Raw genomic sequence first — 23,603 nt, forward strand, 5'->3', positions numbered from 1 at the left:
CAACCTCTTGGCCTAACTCAGTCCCACCATCCTTCTGCTCCATCCTTCATCCCAGGCTCTTGGGGAGACGTGATAATGTAATGTATTTGTGGATCTGCAGCACATCACGCTGCCAGTTTTTCAGACCGTGGTTGCTGTACCAAGCTGGGATAGGCAGAGAAGAAGTCCTGTCCAGGCACACAAAAGCTGCAAGGTTGTGGCTGTGGGTCCTCAAGGAAGCTGCCATGGAATTTGGCCCATGGAGTTTGAGGGCCCATGGAATGAGCTTCCCTGCATCAGTAAACAACTACATACACTTGGAAAATGTTCCTCTCAAGCAAAGAAAGCACTGGTCCCTGGCCTTATACAACTCATAAATGGGTAAGGAAGCCTACAGGATGTCCAGGTAAGATAACTTCCTCAGTTTCTTTTCTGTTGCCTCTCCCTACACATTTTTTACTCATGAGAGGGGAGTATCAGCTTGCAGTCCTGAGAAAACTCCAATGTGGGCAATGCCATTTTGCTGACATAACCTACCACAGCAGTGGAATGCTGTATCCACACCACTGGCTCTGAACTGTTGCACAGCTGTGGCGTATGTCAGGGGGTTGTGCTCCTCCCTTGAAATGGCTGCACCTCGTGGCTGGAAGATGCAATGCCTGTGCAGAACAGCCAACTCTAGACAGAATTTGGTATTTAAGTGCAAAACAGAGATTACACAGCAGAGTCAAAACATTTAACAGCAGTATTTTGAATTTCAAAACTGTATGAAAGATCAGTTTTAACCTTTGAATAGAGTTCAAAAGATGTCCCTCAGCACACATCCACTTTTAAATAAACAGGAGAATCAAGGGCCCTGACATTTCCAAAGCCCAAAACACCGGTTTGTTTTCCTTACATAAATACTTTGAATCTCAGCAACTGTCTACAAAAGATAACGATAGAATTTGTCATAGTTAAATGTGATCTGCTGATAGATTTAGCTTGCAGTTTTACAGCACCTTTGGGGAGCTTTGGTCCATTGAATAGAAGAATTTGGATGTGTTGTGAGCTCTAAGGACATGTTCTTCCCCTCAATGTTTTTCATAAATGTCATTGAAGATGCAGCAGCCATGCAGTAAGTGAGAAAAGCAGCTGCCTTACCGTCAGGCAGAATTAGAATCATAGTGCAAATATACTTAAGTGACTCAGCAGTAACTAAGTGAGTATTTGGGATCTACTCACCCCTGATAGTGGTCATGTAATTCCCCTTCATCTACATGGGAATTGAACACATGTTTTAAGCAGAAACTAAATATGTAGTGATGTAAACCCTTCAAGACTTTTTTTTGAGAAAAAATACACTGACAGTTTTGTGTTATCTTCTGTTATTGTTGTTTATGTTATTAAAATGAGCATTTTTTTGCAGGTTAGGGAGAATTTAAAACCCCTTTTTTCTTCCCCAAAGTGCCCAAGGTTTTTTTACCTTTCCGTTTGTTACTGACACAGTATTAACAACCCCACGTGTATAAATGGAGTTTATTAGACTACTGATATCTTTAGAAGGCAGTTTTGAAAATCAGGAGTAGGGGCTTTTGAAAGAGGTTAATCACAGAATCATAGAATAAATTATGTTTTGGGAAGACTTCTCAGATCATGGAGTCTAACCTATATTAACTTAGATTAGGTATATTTTTACCCCAATGGACTAACACAGAGTGACCAAACACCTTTGCTGTCCACCTTTGAACTGGACAATGTTGTTTTCCAGATTTTCAACTTAGCAGTTCCTCTGTCTCACATCCCTGCTAAAATGTCTCCCTATGGGAGTAGGTAGTAGCTCATACTCTAGACAGAGCAGCTAGTGAGAAAACCTGATGCATCTGGAGAAAAGATCAGGTATTTGTGCAGAAGGAGCAGCATCTTGGAGATGGCTGTTGTCTCCTGCCACTATGTGTGTAAATATATTAGTGTGGTTTGGATCTGCATGGCTGGGATCCATACGTTCGCATGCCCATCCTGTGGAAGCCACCGCTCTGCCACGCCACTGGGAAAGCACAAGCAGCAGCACACAGGAGACAGAAAATGGGTAGTCATAAAAAAGGAAAGGTAGAAAAAAAAAAACAACTATAAGCCAAAAGACATGCTATTGGTTTTTTTAGCCTCTTGTGCAAAACATGAACATCAAGATGAATTGACTACCGTTACGTAACTGCAAAATAGGTCTACCACACAACCTCTGGGTCTGGGGTTTGCATGTAGCCCTGCTTGAAGAAGCAGTATGAGGCATGTTGTTTCTTTGCCAAAGACATAGATACATATTTCTATTACTTACCCATTTTTTTCTTTTTTTTTTTTAGTATATAGTTATGCCCTTAGGCTGGGAAAAATATTTATGCTCTTCTCTCCGGTGTATATATTTTCTAAGGACAGCACCACTCTTATGCATATGCAAAAGTGCATGCTTTACATATTTACTTTCTTTATACAAAAGTGTGCCTGCCACATCATGTACTGCTTTCACTTCTGTGCATATTCCCCCAAATTTATCATCTTCTCATATTTAGAACGTAATTCTCACTCAAATCACAAGCAGCCAGCTCTTCTTAATAACAGTTATTTCAGAGATAACAGCTAATTATGACATTTTAAAAGGCATACATTAATATTTCAGTAGGCTCAATGTTTTGAAATACTACTTAGGGCAACATCTTGGTTGTTTTTGCAGGGAAACCTAAGGATTCATTCAGCAAATAGGCAGTTAAAACATCCTTCAACATGCAAACCCTTGCAAACACTTTCTACAGTGTCTCCTGTTCGTCATAATCCACACTTTGGAAAAAAAACCAGCTTTAATAGATCACTTCTTAATGTAATTAAGTATATTTAACAACAGTATGCTTCAGAGTCCTTAAATTAGTCCTTTGCCTCAAGACAATGTATTCATCTAAATCCCTCCCTAAAACATTCTTATTCTGTAAATCCTATTAGCATTAATCTGCTAAAGTTAGGTGTGTTTTATAATTATTTTTCAGATACCTGGAAAGCTTTGAGAGCTACTGCTCATTCAGCAGCTTATGGTTCCTTCTGGAGGTCTAACTTAGCCTGGAAACTTTGAAGGGTTCATGCCACCCTGCCTTGGACATCCTCAACTCAACAGCGCTATAGGGAAAAAAACAAAATGGAGGATTTATTGTAGGATGGCATTAGCAAGGGTCTGGTAAGAAGGGACAAAACTGAGACTGAAACCTAACCGTGCACTATAAATGAAAAGGAGAGAAGGGATAATTCACCTCTCTTTTATCACTTCCACAGTGCATTTTGTTCTAGAAGCAACAGACTTTTATCTGAAAGTCCTTGGATGACCGATCCCATTTAAATTCAGCCTAAGCCTCTGCAGGCTGGAGTGAGGCCTGACCATGCTGTGAGGTGGAGCCAGCAGGGACCCCAAATATTTTCCAGCTCTAAAAAAGCATGGTTAGATTATTGTTTCAGAAGGAAGATTAACACCTCTCTGAACTCAAATCAAATGCATGCACAAAAACCCAGGAAAGGGGATTTCTGTTCCTCCCTGAGGTGCATGCAAAGTCTTTCTTGGAAAAAAGAAGTGGCCACATTTTCCTTTCAGGTTTATCTCACAGGCATGTGAAAGGCACTTGGAACTTCCCAAACCATCAATTAAGTGCTGTGAGAATTTGTAAAAGTTAACAAGGGGAAGAGGGAGTTATTTGAGGATTTCTAAACCATTTCAAGCAGGAGCGTGGAAAGATTGCTGAGCACACATTTTTAAATCATCATATTTCAAGCTTCTAAAATCTTTGTCCCAAGATCTCACTACTACATTAGGCTTGGTCACAGAAAACAAGATATCAGGGCTGATGACTTTAATTTGGATCCAGAAAGAGTAGTGTTGCCTAGTCTTGCCTCCCAAGCCAGGAAGTGGCTCCTGAGGAAAAACAGTACAGCTAACACTCCAGCCTCCTCTCCCTCGAAGCTGCCATGTTGTAAAGGATTTACAATATTTTTGAGTGGCTTCCCCCTTGCTCCCTGCCCACCCTGAGGGATGATCTTTCCCCATAGCCCAGGGACACTACTGGGGAAGCATGCCAAGGGGAAAGCACTGGGGCTGGCAGGTTGGCTATTCCCACTAGAGACCAGGGCCACCACGGGGGGCTTCTGTCCCCTGCCTTTAACCACTCGTGGAGGTCTCTGCCTTCAGTGGAGGGGCACAGCGGCTGGCACGGGCTGGACATACATCCAGCCACAGGCTCTGTTTCAGAATGGGCTTACCCCAGGGACCAGCATGAAGTGTGTCAGGGCAGGTTTAGGTTGGACATTAAAAGGTTCTTCATAGGGTGGCTGGGCACTGGAACAGGTGCCCCAGAGAAGTGATCACAGCATCAAGTTTGACAGAGTTCAAGAAGCATTTGGACAACGCTCTCAGCACATGGTGGAATTCTTGGAGTGTCTTGTGCTTGGCAAAGAGTTGGACTCCATGAACCTTGTGGGTCCCTTCCACCACAGGATATTCTCTGATTCTGTGCCTTGGGGTGGCTGCCGTGCCCACCATCCTCTGCCGAGGGCACAACACCTCCCAGTCACCGCCCGACCGGGCTGATACACGGGGCGCTGAAGCTGAAACTTCGCCCCGGGCCGGCAGGGAAGAGAAAGGCCAGGAAGAGCTACGGCTGCGGCCGCCCCGCGGCTAATGGGCGGCGGCGGAAGCGCCCCGATACCGCGGCTGGAAATTCCCCGGCGGCAGCGGCCCCGCAGTCCCGGCCCGTGGCAGCCCCAGGGCGAATCCCGGCGCACCCCTCCCCGCTCCGGGGCACTTCCCCCGGCTCAGCCCCGAACAGCGCGCGTCACCCCCATCCCCAGGTCTTGCAGCATTCGCCAGTACTTTTCCCGGGCGCTTTGTCTCCCGGCGGGGCAGCTTCTCCGGGAGCGCCGGGTCTCACGGGGATGGAACGGGAAGGAGGTGTCAGGGCGCTCCTGCCGGGCAGGGCCCCTTTGCCCCGCCCCGCGGTCCCGGAGAGGTCCTCCCGCAGAGGGGAGGGAGCCACCCAGGCTGTCCCTGCCCGTCCTTCCTGCGCTGGGGCGGGGGAGCGGCGGCCCTCCCGGCGGGCAAGGGGGAGCCCGGAGAGCTCCTCCCGCGCGATCCCGGCAGCGGCAGCGGCAGGAAGGGCAGGGCGGGGGCGGGGGCTGTGCCTGTGCCGGGGGGGGCGGTTCGCGGAGGAGGGGCCGCCGCCGCCGCCGGGCGCAGCAGGCAGAGGGAAGGCAGGGAGCGGAGCTGTCGTTGCCGCCGCCGAGGGCCGGGGCCTTGGACGCGTCCGGCGAACAGCGCAGGAGGAGAAGGAAGGGGAAGCGGGGGGAGCCAGCCGGCCCCTCTCGGAGGACGCGGCCCGCATCCGCCCAGGGAAGGGCAGAGGGAAGCGGAGGGGGAGCGAGCGGGCGCCGCCGCCGAGGAGACAAAGAAGCGGAGCCCGCCTGGGCTGGGAGCCTCCCCGCCGTCGCCGCCCGCCCCGCTCCGCTCCCCGCCGGCCGGCCGGAGGTGAGCGCGACCGCGGGCGGGACGGGGATGGGGCCGGAGCGGGGGCTGGGGCCCGCCGCAAACTTGTGGCGGCCGCGGGGGACGACGCGGAGAAGGGGCGTCGGGAGCGGGGGAAAGGCGGGTGTCACCTGTGCGGCCGAGGCTCCGCGGCCGCCCCGCGCAGGAGGGGGCCGGTACCTGCCGGGGGCGGCACGGGGGGCCCGGAGCGGGAGGAGTGTTCGTTGTGCCACGTCCAGTTGCGGGGGGGGCTCGGGGGCGGCTCCTCCTCATCCTCCCGAGTTGCTGCTCGTGTGCGTGTGACAGCCGCTGCTTTGTGCCGCCTGGCCGGGGGGTAGCGCCGGGCCGGGACGCAACCCCCCCGCACCCCTCGCGGGGCTCCGGTGAATGGAAGAGGCGTATCCGGCGGCCGCGGGGCAGCGCCGGGGGAAGGCGGGCAGCGCCTCCCGGCCGGAGCGCGGCGCAACCCGAAAGTTTCCCGGGCGGGAGCGGGAGCGCCGCCGCCCCGCACGGGGACCGGCGGGCGGGCACACCGGGCTGCGGCGGGGACATCGCCCTCGGTCCGCTCAGTTCGTTTTTTTCCCGTCACCGACTTTCGACCTCAGGAGGGCTGAGGCCGGGGATTTTCTCAAGGAGCGCGGTGCGCTGTGGCCTCGGTCGATGCCAGTGTAGGTAAAGGACATAAAGGTAAAATTACATCTCGCGTAATGAGTGTTTAGCGAAGCGCATCCCTGCGTGTTTTGGGAAGAAAATTACTGAAGTTTATAAGTCTTCTCGCCCTGTTTTTAATTAAAAATGTGTCCAGGCTAACAGCTACCCCTTGCTGGCAGGGTAGGCACTTTGGCCTATCTAAGATCAGGTTGCCAGATCGGGATTCAGGTTTGTAGTTCAGGTCTGACCTGCAGCTGGCTGATCATGAGGGCTCTCGGCTCTAGTTTCTATGTTAATATCTTCCACTGTTTTTTAGCAGTGAATGTGGTTCTCTGCGTGCATCACAGTTATTCCGTGAATTCTATGTAGTATTTCACTCGGAACTACCATGTTTTTGTAAAACGAAGAGAAACCTTTTGTTGTTTTAAAAGTTGTATGGTGACTGAAAGTCGGCAAGAATTTAAAGCATTCTTCAGCTTGAACAGTGTTTCTTCCCATGAAGCTTTTTTGTTTCTGAGGAACATACTGCTGCTGTTCTAGCAGCTTAACGTGGGAGAATCAGACTTCTTTTTCATGAAATGTGGTAGTGGCCTTTGTAAAAACAAATTTTCATGGCCTAACCACGCGTGGTTTGTATCATCGGGAGTTTGAACTGGTAACTTAATATGGAGGAATTTGAAAGGACTCACTGGGTACGAGATTATGAAGAATTTCTGTTTGAAAGTATTTGTTTTGCCATTGCTTTTTAGGACTCTGGAGCAGTCAGCACCACATAGATGACATTAATTGTGTTTTCATTTTTAGGATTATAATTTCTGATGTAATGTTGTTGCTTCTCTGAAATATTGATTTCACAACTCTGGAAATCGAAAGCCTCTGTCTCACCCAAGTGTGTTTAAGAAGTTAAGCAGATCGCTTTGTCTTTGTAACTGACTTTCTTCTTGTGACTTTGACAGAAGATGTCACTTTTGGGAACAGCGAGTAAATGTAGCAATAGAAGGCACCTGTACCATGAAGATCAAGGCTGTAATTAGCAAATATTTTTATATAGGCCATGAAACAGATACAGATTCATTATAATGTTAGCTCTTATTGCTGTTGTTCTGTCATTGCAACATTAGCTGTTGCATTTGCCTCCTACTTCTACCAGATTACATTTCCGATTGCTTTTGTGAAAAAGAAATGATACACAAAATATCTTTTGCAATATTTTTCCAAAACTAACAGTGCTGTTAGCCCTTGATAGTCTGGATGATCCTTTTTACTACATCTTGGCTACTGAACATATGATAAATTCAGAACTTCAGCCTTTGCCTTGTTGCATTACAGAAAGGGAACTTACCTCCTCTTCCTCTCTTTTCTTTGTTTTCCTGGCTAGCTGTCTGAAAGCTTAAGGAAAGGTGTTTGCTCTCTTCCGTGTCACCTCACATCTTCTGTTAGCTAAAGAAGAGGGACAAGGTCAGCAGTGTCAGCAGTGTTTTTCCAGCCTTTGTTTTTTTTGGTGCCTTGTGTTGCTGTTGGTATGTTAATCCTTTGCAGTGCTCATGGCTTTCCTCGGTAGAAACTATAACAGTAACGACTCGAAAAGTGATACCCAGATAGCTCTGTTTGCTGGTCCTGGTCTTGAGCAGCAGCAAAACTACCCAGAGTATCTGCATTTCATGCTCCTTGAGCATAAAAGCTGCTTCCAGACTCATGGAGACAGGTGCTGTATCAATTTACTTGCAGCAGGTTTGAAATCAAAACCAAGGCATTTTTGAATGTAAAGGATAGGTTCTAGAAAAATATTTTCTGTTTGTATTGAGGGACTGATGGTTTCTAAGCTGTGGGTATTCCCAAACCCCACTCCCACTGTGTTTTGAGGAAGGGGGATTGCTGATGTGGATTTATTAGAGGTGTTTGAGGGAGTTTGAAAACTGAAAGCAGGCGCTGCTGTGTTTGGGTTAGTTCAGTCAGCCCAGGGTGAGGTGCTGGGTGCTGGTCGCTGGACACCCTGCTCCCCCAAAGTAGGTCATCTGGCGTGTGGAAGAGGCAGAGAGCTGAGGCACTCTGCAGGAGAGCTGCTTTCTGCTTCTCATCAAATAATGAACTTAAAGGTAGTATGCTTTGTCCTTGTGTTTACTAGGTATAGAGAAATGTTGTAGAACAATAGTTTCCAGGGAGTGAAAGTCAGGAATTCTTATTAGTTCCTGAAGTGAACGATGTTTGGAGAGCTGGGATGGTGTTTGCAGCGGGGGAAATAGCATTGCTTTGTTATCCTGAGGTGAAGAAGTGAGGCCTGCACCAATCATTTCACCTGTGCACCATTGTCCAGTCTTTACTGCATGAGATCCCGGTACACCTTTTGAGAAATGACTTTTCTGTTTGTTTTGCTTTGCAGATTTCTGCATGTTGGCCCAGGAATCCAAAACTTATTTCTGTTTTGGGTAGCTCCAATTTAAATTTTTTCCTGCAAATTAATTAGGCCCATTACTTTTCTCATAATAATTTAGTCAACGGTGTTCTGCCTAATTAAACTGTTGTTCTATTTGGTAGTGTGTAAAGTAATTCTTAAAAATGGTTAGTTTTTGTTGTTTTGGTTTTTTTTTTTCTTAAAGTAATCTTTTTTCCCCATCATAAGAATTCTTAATTGTTTTATAAATGCTAATGACATGAGTAAGTTGAAAGTGCATTGCAACATGAAATATATATTTTTATATTCAGTTAAGTATATATGACACAACAAATCAATTTGTTTCTCACTATTAATGAAGGGAGTTTATAGTTTAAAGTCAGCATAAATAATAACTTTGTGTGCAATGAGGTGGCCTGACAGTGTACATTTTTAAGCTTTCATAGAGTACTGAGAATTTTAAGAATTGAGGTGCAGAGGAATAAATCTTGATTAGAGAATAGCAACCTATTGCATTTTAAATTACTGCAGCTATACACAAAACCCTGGTGTCAAGTAAAGTTTTAGAAATACCCATGCTATGAAAAACACTTGTTAGAGTGGAAGCTCAGGCATGCTGGTATAGCCTGTATTTGTTCACAATTGTAGAAACAAACTTTGTGGCTTAGAGGCTTTTTTGCACTGTAGGTTTGCTATGCTGCTTTTGGTCCTGATCTCATTAGCCAGTGTTAGTATGGTGACATGTAATTACTGTTGGTTATTTGATGGAGCAGACAATGGAGTGAACAAGGGACACTTGGCAGATCCCTGAATTCTCAAAAGTGTTGATTCTCTCTTACAATCGTGACAAAGTACAGGTGGAAAATAAAATGCTATACGGGTGTCTTTTTACCTACCTGGTTTTCCTCAACTCATATCAGTTACTGTATGCAGAGTACACACAACCATAGAAACAGACATGGAAACAGGTAGTGAGATAAACCACAGATAGAATATAGCAGAAATATTTTACAGAATCAGGTAGCAACTGTCTTTGGCAACCTCCTTTTTAAAATATTAAAAAAATATATTTAAATTAATTACAAACTTTTGTTTAAAATAAGATGTTTTATCAGAAAAAGAAATATAGTTAGGGAGGCTGTTGTGTTTCAGCAGTTGTGCTCTTTGGATAGGTGGGGCATTAATAACCAAAAATAAATGAGCAGGCCTTCAGTTTATTACTTTTTTGATAGAAAGGTAGATTTTAGCCTTCTGAGGAGGAGGGCCTTAATAAAGAGAAGTGACACAAGTGTGAAAGCAGGTACTGAAGTTTAGGGAGAAGCTGAAGGCTGTGGATGCTCTTCCTGATGCAGTCCTCCGACTCCAGGTCACATCCTCTTAGAGTGTGAGAAGCTGCTTTTAGCTGGGTGCTGTCTCTTGCCTTTCTTTCCCTATGGGTTACATAGGGTAACCCTATGGGTTAAACTGAGCCATCAGACGCTGCAGGAGAACAAGAAGAGGGTTAACAAAAGCAGGTGCTTTTTGCTCATGCTGGGGTGGGATTATTGGTTCTGCTGGCAGTGCATAATTTAAAGAGTACGTGTTCTGTTTTTAAGAAAATAGAAGCAAGCTCTTGGAAGAAAAGTGTTAATTTCGCTTTGGATTTAACTATATTGTACTTATTTATATTATTTTCAAAAGGTCATTAAACCTCTCCTTCAAAATAAGATTAGATCCTTGCAAGGGTGGGAAGGTTTAGAAAGGAATAGTGGTATTCATTAAGCATGTAACTATAAATGTAGTGTAGTAGGATTTTCTAACTCATCCTTGTCAAATTTAAGTTGGCTGAAATAAGGCTATTTGTATACCAATTAAGTATTAGTTAACTATATAGTAAAATAAAACACTTAATTCCTTCCGTCTTTTCATAGGTTTGGGAGAGAAAAGGAACACTATGTCCTGTTAAAACCTAATCTGTATATGGAGAGTTAAACTGCTCTAAATTTTTCAGAGCATTCTGGACTAATAAACCCTTCAGGGAACGGTAGTAAGTGAAGACTCCTGTTTAGCAAAACGTGGCACTGATACCAAAGCGGAGTCCCAAGCATTGATCATGGTGATCTCTTGGTTTTAATGCAGTAAGAGCACCCTCAGCATACCATGGCTGCAAGTTTTTTCCTTCCTGGTATTACAGTAGCAGTGTATCCATCACACTTGTTTTCTCCCGCATCCGTTGTGTGTTGGACTTGGCTCCCGGTGCCATCCTGGGCCACTGCTGTTTCAGGGGAGCTGACTTCTTAGTTGACATCCTAATGATGTTTAGGATGACGACAAGGAAAGTATTTTTCAACCTTTTAGTGCAGAAGGAGAGATACGTGGCTCTATGATATGCTCTCAGGCTGAATTTTGATAGCTGTCATGACAACAAATGACACATTCATTTCCCTGAATGGATGGTGTCCTTCCAGACACACGCTGAGTGATATCAAATTTGACAGGTCTTGAATGATGGCATCTAAAGGATTCTGGATTCCACCACAGGAGACCTGGGCTGCTGCAAATGCACACTGCCACCTGGCTTAGCAAAACTTTAGGCTTTTTCCAGGTTTGAGTTCAGGGTTTTTTTAGTTTGTTTTTACAAGTATCCTTTGAGTTTTTGTTTTAAATGGATTTAATATTGGTTGAATATTTAGTTGGTAATTTTAGATTGAAAATTTGTTTGCTAAATAGTAGAAGAGAAAAAAAAAGGTAGTTGGACTTCATCCAGTCATTTTAAAGATGCATGTATTCTAAATGCCTTCAGTATTTTCAGTAAAAATTTCAGCAAAACCAGAATGATGCATTTTGAGTATTTGTTAGGTTGGAAACAAGCACTCTGTTCACTGATTTTTTTTTCATTTTGTGTTAGTACTGTCAGTCAGTGATGGTGCAAACACTCCATGGTAGTTCAGCTGTAGAGTGCAGGGCCAGGAGCTGACACCTGTGTAGATGGGCTACAAGCAGGGCCAGTCAGTGGCACAGATGGCTTATTTGGTTTATTTATAGGTTTGGCTGTTGTTTATTTGTAAGGTTGCAGTCTCAGTTGCCCAGGTGTTTCTGGTTTGACTGGACTGAAGAAATCTTGAAAGTTGAGTAAAACCATATAAATACTTTTTTGTGTGTGTTTTGTATTGGAATGTTAAGCTGGATTATGGTCTGTCAGTATTAAGTGCTCTGGTATGTATTTATTTATAGTTTTCTTAGCAATACTGTCTGGCTATATCTGTAATATAAGTGAAATGATAACTGGTACCGTTTAGGTGCTGGGAAGAAGGTACCATCTTTGTATCTTTCATTAGTCCTTCCTACCAGAACTTGGAATTCTGTGTATGTAGCAACTTTGGAAATGTAAGTGAGGACATAGCATTTTTCCCAGTGAGTATTGAAATTTTGTAAAAATCCCTGCTATTTTTTAGCTTTGTGGTTTTAATTAAGAATGCTTTTGTTCCAGTTATAAGAGAAGTTGATTATGGTATATCTTGTTTATACAAGATATAATTGTGCTTTCCTTTAATCATTCCATGTTGAATGCAAAAAATGTAGGTGGCATTTATAAAGACGGGTATTTTTACATCAAAAAAGAGTGAAGCCATTTAGAGTATAAACATCCTGAACTTTACCTTTCCCATCTTTCAGAAAAAAAAGGTGAAAAGAAAAATTGATTATCAATCTCATTCCTTTACATTTTCAGGTCTGTTGGCAGTCTTTCTGCTAGTGCTGCAGGGATATTATAGAAATAATTATATTGTGGACTATTCATAAATTCACACTGTTTTGAATTCCATTTAATTCAAATAGAGAAAGAAATTAATGCTAATATCCCAAATAATTAATGCCATAATAAAGGATCTGCCTTCCACTTGACACTAAAGGACTTATGTTCCGTTACATCAAAAGACCTAAATCATTTTGAGCATTCAATATTAAAATTCTAGTTCATGAATATTAGAAATTTAATCAGATACCTCAGTAAGGACTGTTTGGATTGTGTTGAGTTTAAACATTGGTAATCACAAAGCTTGTGTTTAGTACAAGTATCAAAATATGACACATCATTTTTATGAGCTTTGAGGCTCTTAAGGGATGCATGGGGAATTATAATGAACTGAAATGTTATAGACTTCCTATGGCTTAAGACTGTTAAAGTCTGGGTAATATTATTACTGTGACAATGTTTGTCTTCCTCTGTTAGTCTTGTCTTATAATACTCATGGTTGTATTCCTTTAGGATCTTTTCTGGTTTTGCTGACAGGAAATTCTGGATGTTTATTTTATTCAGGTATTTTTTCACCACTCTGGAAGACACAGTGTCAAAGCTTTGCCAAAGTTTCATTCTTTGTTTTGTATCCCAACTTCTGTCTCCGTTTTTGTGGCCCTGTGAAAATGCAATCATGAGCTCACTACCACGAGTGGTCCTATTGGAGTGAACGTCTCTTATTTACAAAACACAAAGCTGAGCCATATGCACATCTCTTCCAAGACAAGAACCACTGTTACATTGCGGGTCAATTCTTTCTTAGTTACACGTTCTTTACTTGTCACAACATGTATATTGAATTATGGAACTTCTGCTATAGTGTCACACAGCCAGCTTATTTTTAGAGACAGACTTTATGCCTATACATTGTATATGACATTACTTTTCCAGCAGTCCCATAAAGTCAGTGTGGCTCCTGGTAGTTTAGGATTGTTTAATGAACAGTAATACTGAGCTGTTATAGAACAGGTGTGGATCAGGCAGTGCTTGATATAATGCCTGCTTAAGTTGATGGAAAAAGAAGTTACTCCTTTAGGGGGAAACAAGAAATTAGTTAGTTCTGTGTTTTATTTAAAAATGTGGAAACCTAGAATTTAAAACAGAAAACCAAAGTTAATGAAAACAGGAAAAAAAAAAGGGAAAACTAAAATGTGATGCAAGAAAGGCTCTTGAGTGCATTGAGGGTTGTAATTCCTGTTCTGGAGGAACCCAGGTTTGAAAATAAGTGTATTAATGCAGATCATGGAAATTCATAACTTTTAAAATGCTTTGTTGCCCCCCCCCCCCCCCCATGTTTTAACTGTACTAGATTGTTTAATGGCCCAGCTAGACCTGATTTCAGTGTTCTGTTATAAAAGTCTTTTCAGCTTGTCCTTGTGATTTGTCTGCTCTGTTCTTTGATTTTTTTTTTTCCTTCCTTCCAGATAGATAATTTTAGTGGTTAAGTAGCTGGTCATTTGGATACCTTTGAGTTAATATAAGTGATACACTTGTGGTTAAAAGAAGATACCATACATAACTGTAATGTGAATTAATGGCCATTGACTTACTCTTCTGCAGCAATGGCATACATACCATTACTGAGTATACATAGCATTTGAAGCAGCTTGGTATTTAGTCGATTATACTGTGCTTGCTGAGCAGGTAGTAAAATTTTAAATGCTTCATTCTTCAAAAGTAGCAAGAATTTGATGTCAGTGAGTCATGAATGCAGGTGAGTCAAGGTGGAGTTGTGCTAGAGAGGAGGTCATTTTTCCAATGCTGCTCCCTGGTCAGCTCTGCCTGCCTGTTGCCCACCTGACCGGTAGCAGCCCTTGGCTATTGTTCCTGTGCCATTTTCCTGCCACAGGCTTTTTTGAATATGAGGAGTGTGCCTAGTTTGCAGGATGTCATGCCTGGCGTTAAGCAGCTGGATTTCAGTGGATTTTTAAATTGTTAATACTGTTGTTCTAAAATTGTGGCACCTACTAGATATTAAGAAGACCCTCACAAAGCCCAACAAAAATCAAAACTCCAAACCTCAATATTAATACTTGCACCTGGTATCAATATAATGCATAGTTTTGGCAGTCGTGTACATGAACCTTTAGATTTTCTTAGGGAAGTACCATTTTATTTTATGAATCTGTAAATACTTAATTCAAGAAAATCTTTGATTTAGTTGGTGCACACCTTGATTATTGTGCTGTCCAAACTATTGGTGATCATCTGTGTCTTTGCTTTGTTAATCTTTTCCCTCTGCCTTTTCCATTGCAGAGTATTTTGTAGATAATTAGGACTGGGAATAGCCTTGATTGTGAGTGGATGTGTTTTTGGGTAGTCTGTAATCCATTCATATGGCAGAAATATTTAAGCAAAGAAAATAAAATATTAGATAACGCTAGAAAAAATGTAATCTGTCTAGCATGATTACACAAATTTGGGAATGAGTAATATTTGACTGGAACATTGCAGTTACATGATGTGCAGAAGTAGAGTTGATGAACTTTCTGAAATCAGGATACACTTGAACCCTTGCTTACAACATTTCTGTATAATTGTTTTTAACATCCTTCTTCTATGAATATATTCTGGAATTGTGTTAGGGTATTGGGGTGAGCTCCCACATGGGTCAGTCAATACACATCTTTCCTTAAATAAGAAGAAACATTTTTACATTGAGGAATATAATAAATAAATATTCTGGATTGTTTTTCTAGAATTTTCAGTGGCATCGATTTGAAGTACTGTAAATTTATGGAAGGCTAAAATGACTGTGTGCAACTGTTTTGCGGAGAAATCTGTTTTTCTGCAGCTGCTGTGTGCGATATGTTATTTTGCATTACGGAGCCCTTTGCTCTAATACCTCTTTCAAAGCATCCAAATCTGCCTCCTTACCCCATCTCCCTTCTGCTCCCGTTGCAGTACGGGGCAGCACGAGTCTGCCTCAGAAAGCCACATCCTGTGGTTAATGCACTCTTTGCAAGCAGCACAGGGGCTGTCAGGTAGCTGAATGGCGTCCAGCGGCTGTGTTATGAGCCCTTTGTCTAACGATCTGCTGTTAAAGTTCCCGTGGAGGCTATTACTCATGTATTCTTCATGCCGGAAGAGTCTTTCCATTAAATTAACAGCTGTGAATAGGATTTGGATGAAGATATTTTTGTTAGTGTTTTGTTGGCTCTCTGTTCTAACTAAATATGTAGTTGCACACAGTCATGGAAATAAGGTTGTCTGATTGCTTTTATCTGCTCAGGGTAGGAGAAAGTGTAGAGTGCTTTACAGTTTACTCTGCAAAATACCATATTCTCATTTTCTGCCTTCATATGTATATGCTTGCAGCTTGGTATTTGGGAATGATTAATTAAATCTGAACTTAGTGTGGTCCAAATTGGCATAGGATTTACCAGTATGAACTGTCTTTGGGCTAAGATGAATTGTATAAAAATGACACTGGACTTTCCTTCACTATACATCCTCTTCCTTCTGCTTGTCCACTCTTTGTAGTGTGGGAGAACTGCTATAGAAGGAATTGTGTGATGAAGTTCAGCACTGGATCCCAGTGTCATAGGGTGTTGGGGGAATGGTAGAAGCAATGTTATTTCATTTTTTTCCTGTTTTCCAATGGCTGGATATTCTCTTTTTTGTAATATTTCTTCTGAACATTGCTGTTCTGAAAAATCTGTGTTATTCTGTACTGAAATGAAATGTAGCCTGGGGTTTTCAGCTCGTAGATGTGCTGTAATATATTTATTGACAGTTGCTGATTCTGAGGACTTTATATGCAACAATGATCTGAAACTTACAAATTTTAAGGGCAGGTAAAGGAAAGAGAGTTGAAAAATAGAAATCTTGAGTTCAGGAAGGGTTAAACAAAGGATGTATGATTCACAGTTAGTAGCCTTAAATGTGTATGTACATTTTAAAAATTTTCAGGTGGACATACTCCCAATATTGTTTTTTTAAAGTAATTGTTTTGTGCTTATCAGCTTTTGCTGCAAAGTGGACATAATGCAGGTTGCTGAGTCATTGACCCTTGTAACCAACAATTTGTATATCTTCACCTTGTTTAGCTTCATACCAAGAAGCAGTAGAAATGTGATTTTTATATGAAATCACTAGGTGAATATACTTGTTCACAAAGGAAAGACTTAAATTTTTCTCCAGTATGTCTAATTTTTTATCATTATGTATGGACTTACAGAATGTGCTCAGCTGAGATTGATCACTGGTGTGTGAAATGACCAAATTATAACAATGGAGGGTTTTCTGAGGTGGGTAATATATTTTCATATGTAGCTTCCAGCAGTGACTTCAATACACTGAAGGCCACACTTTCAATGCTTCTGTTATTGAAATGTAGTGCTCTGATCGTTTTTCTGCTGAGCTTCAATTTAGAACTTCATCTGGAAAACATCCAAAGAAAAAAGCATCAAAGCAGAGTAATAATTGTCTCAGAATGCAGGAAGATAACTTTAAGTATAGAATTACAATAGGTAGCAAGAGCTTGAAAAAGTGCACTGGACACCTTAAAGGCTAAATCTGTAAGTAAGAAAGGAAAAGACTGGTATGTACCTCGATGTTGTAATAGTTTGCTAACCTTGCATACAGGAAGTAAACTTCTGCATTCTTACTGTTTATAGCTTTGTTTCCCACCTTGAATATTTTGGCTTTGCTTTACCAAAAGAATTGTTACCACTTTACTAATAGATCCTCAAGAAGTATATTGCCACTTGCAGAGCCCTGAATTGGTCCTCTGCTGCACTTCATAGCCACCAGGTGAACTCTTCCAAATGTTTAATCAACTGAGTTATGATACTCAAGCCACTTATGAATGTGTTTAGTTAACTTTTCTGAGGTTTGGATTTGGGACTTTGTAAAGAAAAGCACTTAGAGGAAGAAGAAAATGATGGTTAAAAGAAGTGTATGCGCAGTTGAGGATCGGTTCTGTTTCTTCAGCTTTTTAGGTGTGCCAGTGTGAGAACTGTTTCTCTAGTTCTTCTGTCAGTGTAGTAATAGCTGTGGGAGGACGGTGGTGTGCATGTGAGGCTTCAGTAGCTGACAGGTTTTTTGTTTCCTACAACTACACTTAAAAGTACCATAGAAGTTGAATTTCACACTGCTTTTATTGGAAGAATGATTAAAGAAGAAATGTAATCTATATTATCCAGGAACACCTCTATGTATCATGCTATGCTGAAGTCATTCAGATTTTCCTTTCTTTACAGTAGGTCTGGACCTGTCAAACACAGATTTTGGTGGTTCTTGAATTGTTCTCCAGCATCAGCAGATGGTTTTAATGCCATCTGCAAATTTTATGGAAAATTCTGTAAAGTGCAGATTTTCTAGGGTTTTGTTTGGTTTGACTATGCTTTGCAGTGAATATTAAAATGTTCAGGAAATTTAGCATATTTATTTGTCTGCTGGGCTCAATAAAATTTTGCTGTAGCTTGTGGAAACCACTTTTCATCCCACCCACAAGCTCAGTGTACCTGAAAAACCCAGTTATTGGCTGGGGAATGTGTTGGGGGGAGATCTGCTCTTCAGCCTAAATCTTAGCAGACATGGGGATTTTTTTCACCTCTTGTATTACAGAGGACTCTTCTGCTTGCTTTAGTTTCTACATTGTCTTTTCAGCTCAGCCCATGCATTTTTCTTGCTTTTCTAGGAATATTTTCCCTAGATGGCAACACCAGTGGCTGGCACCTCTGTGCTTGTTATGCCTGGGGAAAAAGCCCTGGCTTTCTCAAAGCCCACTGCCTCTAGCAGCAATGAGCTGATACACTCCTCGTTAGGAGATGTGGGTGCCAGGTATGTGGTAGTCTTGTCTCTGCGTGGCTGAAACCCTCATCAGATGCAGCAGCTGCGTGGATCCTGGTCTGGGATGAACTTGATGCATTAGTGCAGTGGAAGAGTGTGCTATGTTACATATCCCAGTCAATGCTGCCATGAGTTGTTTTAGGTGCTTGCAAATATACTTTTCCCAGATACGGTCAAAATGCTCTTGATTTTCTTCTTTATTCATAGAAATGTTGTGTTAGGTATGGATTGGACTCTGATAATAGAATCACCTCTATTTCCTTGCCATTTTTTTCCAAGTCACTTCTGCCTACTTGGATAAATAGCACACACACACTGTCTCCAAAACAGGTACTTCTGTGGAATATGCACATGGGAAGTTTGTTGCAGATTATAGCATCCACCCCTCTGGAGTAAGATTATTTTCTTGATTTCTGTGTGTGTTTGAAAACTTAGTATCATCCCTAAAGCATGTCTTGTCAACAGTTACTACTCGCTGTTAATTTTCATCTTGGGGGTAAAAAGATGGTGTGTTAGGATAACTTAGTTTCAAGATGAAATATGAAGTCAAAAGAGAGGAACTGTGTGTTCCTGCAAAAAGGGGGATGATTCTCTGTTTCTCTGTATCTGTGATTACATCCTTGGAAGAAAAAAGCAAGGAGGAAAGTTGTTGTGGTCATGTAATGTTACTTAATTTCAGCTTGCTAGGCTGAGTTTTCTTTCTCAGAAAAGAAAGATCATTTAATCAGAGATTGCAAATAGTGAAAATCAGACAGCCCTGGAAAGTAGAAAAGATAGTAGAGGGATGAATTAGTTGATTTCTACCTACAGCACAGGATTCGCTCGTTTTGGCAACAGCAAGATGTTTAGTTCAGCTCCGCCAATTTTTTTTGAAATCTCACTCTAATTTGCTGAGCTTTGAGACCGTGTGATTATTTCAGCCAGCAGGAGAGCCTTATTTCTTTTGTCAGTTTTTTAAAAATGTGTTTCCTAATTATTTGGGGTTTTGTTTGGTAGGTTTTTGGGTTTTTTGAATGTTACTTCATCATGTGCACCATTAAACATTTTATGTAGGAATGTGAAGTAATTATTCCTTCTTCAGTTGGTTTACACTGGAATAGCCATAAAACCCTTGATCCTGATTCTCCACTGTTCTGCAGTTTGTAAATCATTTACTTTGTGCTCCAAGTGCAATGTGTTTGTATAAATCTACTATTGATGTTGATGTATCATTTCTACTCCAGTCTCACTTAAGGCAAGTGTAAATAACTTTACAGAGTTGCAAAACAGTAGGGAAATAAGCCTCCGCAAGCTAAGGCATCAGATTTATTTTCTGGGGCAAATGAAGAGATTCTTTGAAGCCTGATCAAAGCCCAGGCTCTCCAGTTGTGTGTAGTATAAACCTGGTGTAGTATTTGAGCAGAATTTGTTGGCTTCAGGAGTTTTGGTTTTGTTTTCTTTTTTTTTTTTAATTTTTTTTACTGGGGCTTTATATCTCTGGAACCCATATTCAACATATTTCTGGAAATGACAAGTGTACTGCCATATGGCATACCAGATTTCAAGCCACTCTGAGGTGCATGTGTGAATTTTAGAGTGCCTGGAAGAAATGAATGAAAACCACATTCTCAGTTTTATCTACTGCTGAGCTCTGTAGGCAGAGGAATGGGAAGGCTTTGAAGTAAATTCTGCTGGAGGGATTGTGTGCTTGTTTCTGAGACACCATCCTAATGCAGCAAGGTGTAGATCTAATTTATGTTTCAAAATATGCACTAATTTCAGCAGGGATGTCATCTTATGTGCTGCTGTGCTATTCTGGGAGATGGTAAGAAATATTGAGCATCTTTTTGCTACCGGCAACTGTTACCATTTTCGATTCTTCATTTCCAACCCTTTTTTATGCCTAAACCTTTTATTCAGACTTTATTGCCTGAACTTAAGAATTAAGTATTGTTGAACTGTTATTTCTGTATATGCTCTGCTTCCTTAAAAGGTTCTGTATTGATTATACTTTGAGTAGATTTCTTAAGCTTTTGTTGGTTAGTAAAAGCTGAGAAAGCATTACTAAAGGTAATACTAAAGGTTCCAGGGTTCTTTTTCATTCTGGAGACTTTATGTAAACTTTTTAAATGCAGAAAAGATGTTTGGGGAAGTTGTGTCAGGTTTTGGTTATAAAAAGCATCTCCTCTCTACAGAGGGCAAGCTGTTAAGGTAGTTCCTTATGATCAGTTGTGTGATCAGCTTACGCAGTTCTGTGAATTTTCTTCAGAATCCAAGACAATTAATTTTGAAGTTTTTTTTTAATGTCGAAAGGGGGAAGAAACGTACTTGTGATATCGCTGATTTGAGTGATTAATATTTTGCTACGTTAGTTGCTTAGCTGGTAGAATTTGGTAAAATTAATTCTTTCTTGCTCTAAGAATAACTGAGTGTTCACTGGGGAAATCATGCTATTCTACTTAATAATTTCCCCCAAGTTTTTCTTTTAAAAAATGTACCTTGATACAATAATTGTTCATGACCACTTCCAACACACAGCCTCAAGCTCTTTGATTTGTGTGAAACCTTAAGGCTTTCCATAAAATTCTGAGTTTTCTCTATGTTAGGTCATCTCCATGATTCAGTTTAATTTGCTGTGTGCCAGTTAATTGCTGTTTCTGACATTGAATGAAAGAGTATGTTGTGTGTTCCAGTTGTTTCAAAAAGATGATGGCAAAGGAATGATGTTGCAGGGATGTAAAGCTGCAGTTTTACAGGTGTTCATAATTAGAAACGTTTATGATGTTCTCACACGGTGGAAAAATGTTTTACTTCTTCCTAGAAAATACTGATTGTTAGGTATTTAATAAATCAGTTTGCTGAGGTTGGCTGTTCTGATGAATTGAGAAGCAGGAAGCTGTGGTTCTTGCCAGTGGCAGCAGAAGGGCCAGGAGCTGCCCTTGGGATCTGTGTGTGTGCAATTCTCCTCTGGCCCTTGGGACAGCCCTCCTTGGTAGGAGATCACAGTCAGGAGCCTGAACAGGCACAGAGTGGAGAGTTCCTAATGCTGGGAGCATATCCTCTTGGGTGACAGAGGGCAACTATTGGAAAATTCATGCAGTTTTCAAGGAGGAGAAAACTATATGTCTTTTCTTTCTGGATGTTTTTTTGTTTTGTTTTGTTTTTTTGGGTTTTTTGTTTGTTTTTGTTTGTTTTTATGTTGTTTTTTTGTTTTTTGTTTTTGCCCCTGGTGTGTGATAGGTTGTCAAATTATCTTCCTCTTTTTGACATGATGGATTTTTTAAAAATAATTTAAGCAAACTTTTTTAATACAAAATTGTAATTTTTGTCTGTATTCCATTTAAAGACTTCTGGAGTACAAAGATCTCCACAATAGTAATAAGTCATTGTTCTTTGCTTTTGAAATTCTGTGAAACATATGTAGCACCAAGTATATAGTCAGTGAAAAATTTTTATTTGAAATCAAGAATTTGTAATTTTTGAAATGCAATTTCTGTGTTTTGGTAGAAATAAAATAAAGGACATTTTAGAGTTTTTAACTTCACCTGCTTTACACACAAACAATTTTGAAACATAAGGTTTTGTGTCAGAATGGCAATACACTTCTCAAATTACCATGCATATAGAAACTGGTTTTGGAATGGTTTAAGAGGGGTATTAGTACACTGTGAATTTGTCAGTTAGTCCTCTTTCTTTATACATTTGTTTCAAAACTCTTCTTCTAACTTTTCTAGAAAGTCTGTGTATCTTTAAAAACATCTAGGTAAGAAACTCTTGGAAAAAATCACAAAATGGAACATGTAGTCAGCCATTTGAAGAATCCCTGTATGCTGAACTTTTCATCATGTGTCTCTGACTTGGATCAGAATTAGCAACAAACATCTCCTCAGTTCTTCCATTTCTGAAAGACTGACTTGAATTTGTTAGCATTTTGTTTTATCTTACGGGATTAGACTTCAAGCTGTCAAATACAAAACCCTAGCTAAAACCTGAGCTCTTTAGATATAATGGTCATTGCAGGTGATACGTGTTTCCTTTATTATGTATAAATGTTCTTAAATGTATTAGCTCTGAAATTTCAGTGTATCAAAACCAGTGTTTGTTCTGAGGATATTACCAGCCAACCCTTATTTTCTATCATATTGTTCTGAATACTGTAATAATCGGTGGTTTGTCATCAGGTGAAGTTAAAACTAAGCTCTGCATAGGACTTTTGTGAGTATTTTTCCTCGTCTCTCTGTGAAGGGAATTGCTACTTGCTTAAAACCTTTCTGCATCTCTTTCAGTGTTCCTCTAACATTTTGGCTCTTCTTGTCTTGTTTCTTCATCTTCTTTTTCACTGCTTGACCTTCTCATGTGAGTTATCTTTACTAGCCACTTACTAAAAGACTATATCTGCTATCCATGTTTTTGTTTTGAAAACACCAGCAAAGAGCACTTCTGAAATAAAATTGTGATTGCATGCCCATCCAAACTTTATTCTTGGTAGATATTGCAGGTAATGGCACTAAGGAAAATATGATAGCATGTGTTAGCAATCAAAATGTAGTCCTGGTAGATTTATAATCTCGTTTACATGTTGGTACTGTTTGGAGAAGCTCTGTAGACCTGAAGCAGGATTCTTGCTGCCCTTAGGCCATCAATTTACATCAATATACTTCTGGCTCTGCAAATTTTCTTTGAAATGATAGATGTGTGCGGTTGGCTTGTTTTGTTTTGGGTTGGGTTTTTTTAGTGAGGAATTGTTTCATAACATTTGGTGGTAATTAGCCTGAGTCAATCCTTTGAGATGGGGGGTGGAAAATCCTGCCCTGCTGAGAATCACAGAAATCTTGTGATTCTGATTTTTGAGGACCCCATGATCTCATTCAAATTTTTGGTAAAACTTTTGTATAGGTACACAGATGCCATTCAAAGTTTGTGGATGTGTGTGTATTAGTCTAATGGCTTATTCTTTAAATTGACATTATAAATTTGACTGATTAGCATGTGCCAATAGCTTTCCAAAGCTGGTGCTTAAGTCAGGATTATCTACTCTTCTGCTCACCAGAGTAAGTTGTCTTCAAAGTAGCATGTCCATGCAGTCCTCCTGCCTCTCCGCTCCAGGGAGAGCGCTGAGGGAAGGAGAAGTTTCTTTGCCTGTGGGGACATTGAAAGGCTGGACAAAGAAACAGTGCTATCCTCCTTTGAGGTGATTCTTCCTTCAAGCTTTATTCAATCAGGAGGCGTTTTTGCCGTGTGACAGTTTTTAGTTTGATTCTCAGACCCAAAGTACTCATTTTGAAGCTGCCATCAGGTTGTATTCTGCAGAAAAGAGGAGTCATGCTTCTGTGGTGAAGCCAGCCAGCTGAGCAAAGTGTGTTACATTTATCCTTACAGTTTATAATTGTGGCACTATCTACTTCAAAAATTTGTTACATAGGTGTAGAAACCCATGCTAGAAATTTTGGTTGCTATGTCCTCTGCAGGGTTGCTCTTTTTTCTGTCTTCTGTTTCTTTTGTAT

At 41.1% G+C, this 23,603-nt stretch overlaps 1 protein-coding gene across 2 annotated transcripts in view; it reads left to right on the forward strand.

The window, feature by feature from the left end:
- The first annotated feature begins 5,366 nt into the window (after positions 1-5,366).
- Positions 5,367-23,603, forward strand: part of NCK2 (NCK adaptor protein 2) — an 85,740-nt gene continuing 67,503 nt past the window's right edge. The window contains exon 1 of one of the 2 annotated variants that reach the window (XM_038140106.1): positions 5,367-5,509. The gene's annotated coding sequence lies outside the window, so the exon portion shown is untranslated. Of the gene's footprint in view, positions 5,510-6,070; positions 6,194-23,603 lie in introns of those variants that run through there. The other variant, XM_038140196.1, reaches the window with a different exon arrangement.

Source organism: Motacilla alba, chromosome 1 (assembly GCF_015832195.1).
Source record: "Motacilla alba alba isolate MOTALB_02 chromosome 1, Motacilla_alba_V1.0_pri, whole genome shotgun sequence".
Lineage (NCBI taxonomy): Eukaryota > Metazoa > Chordata > Aves > Passeriformes > Motacillidae > Motacilla > Motacilla alba.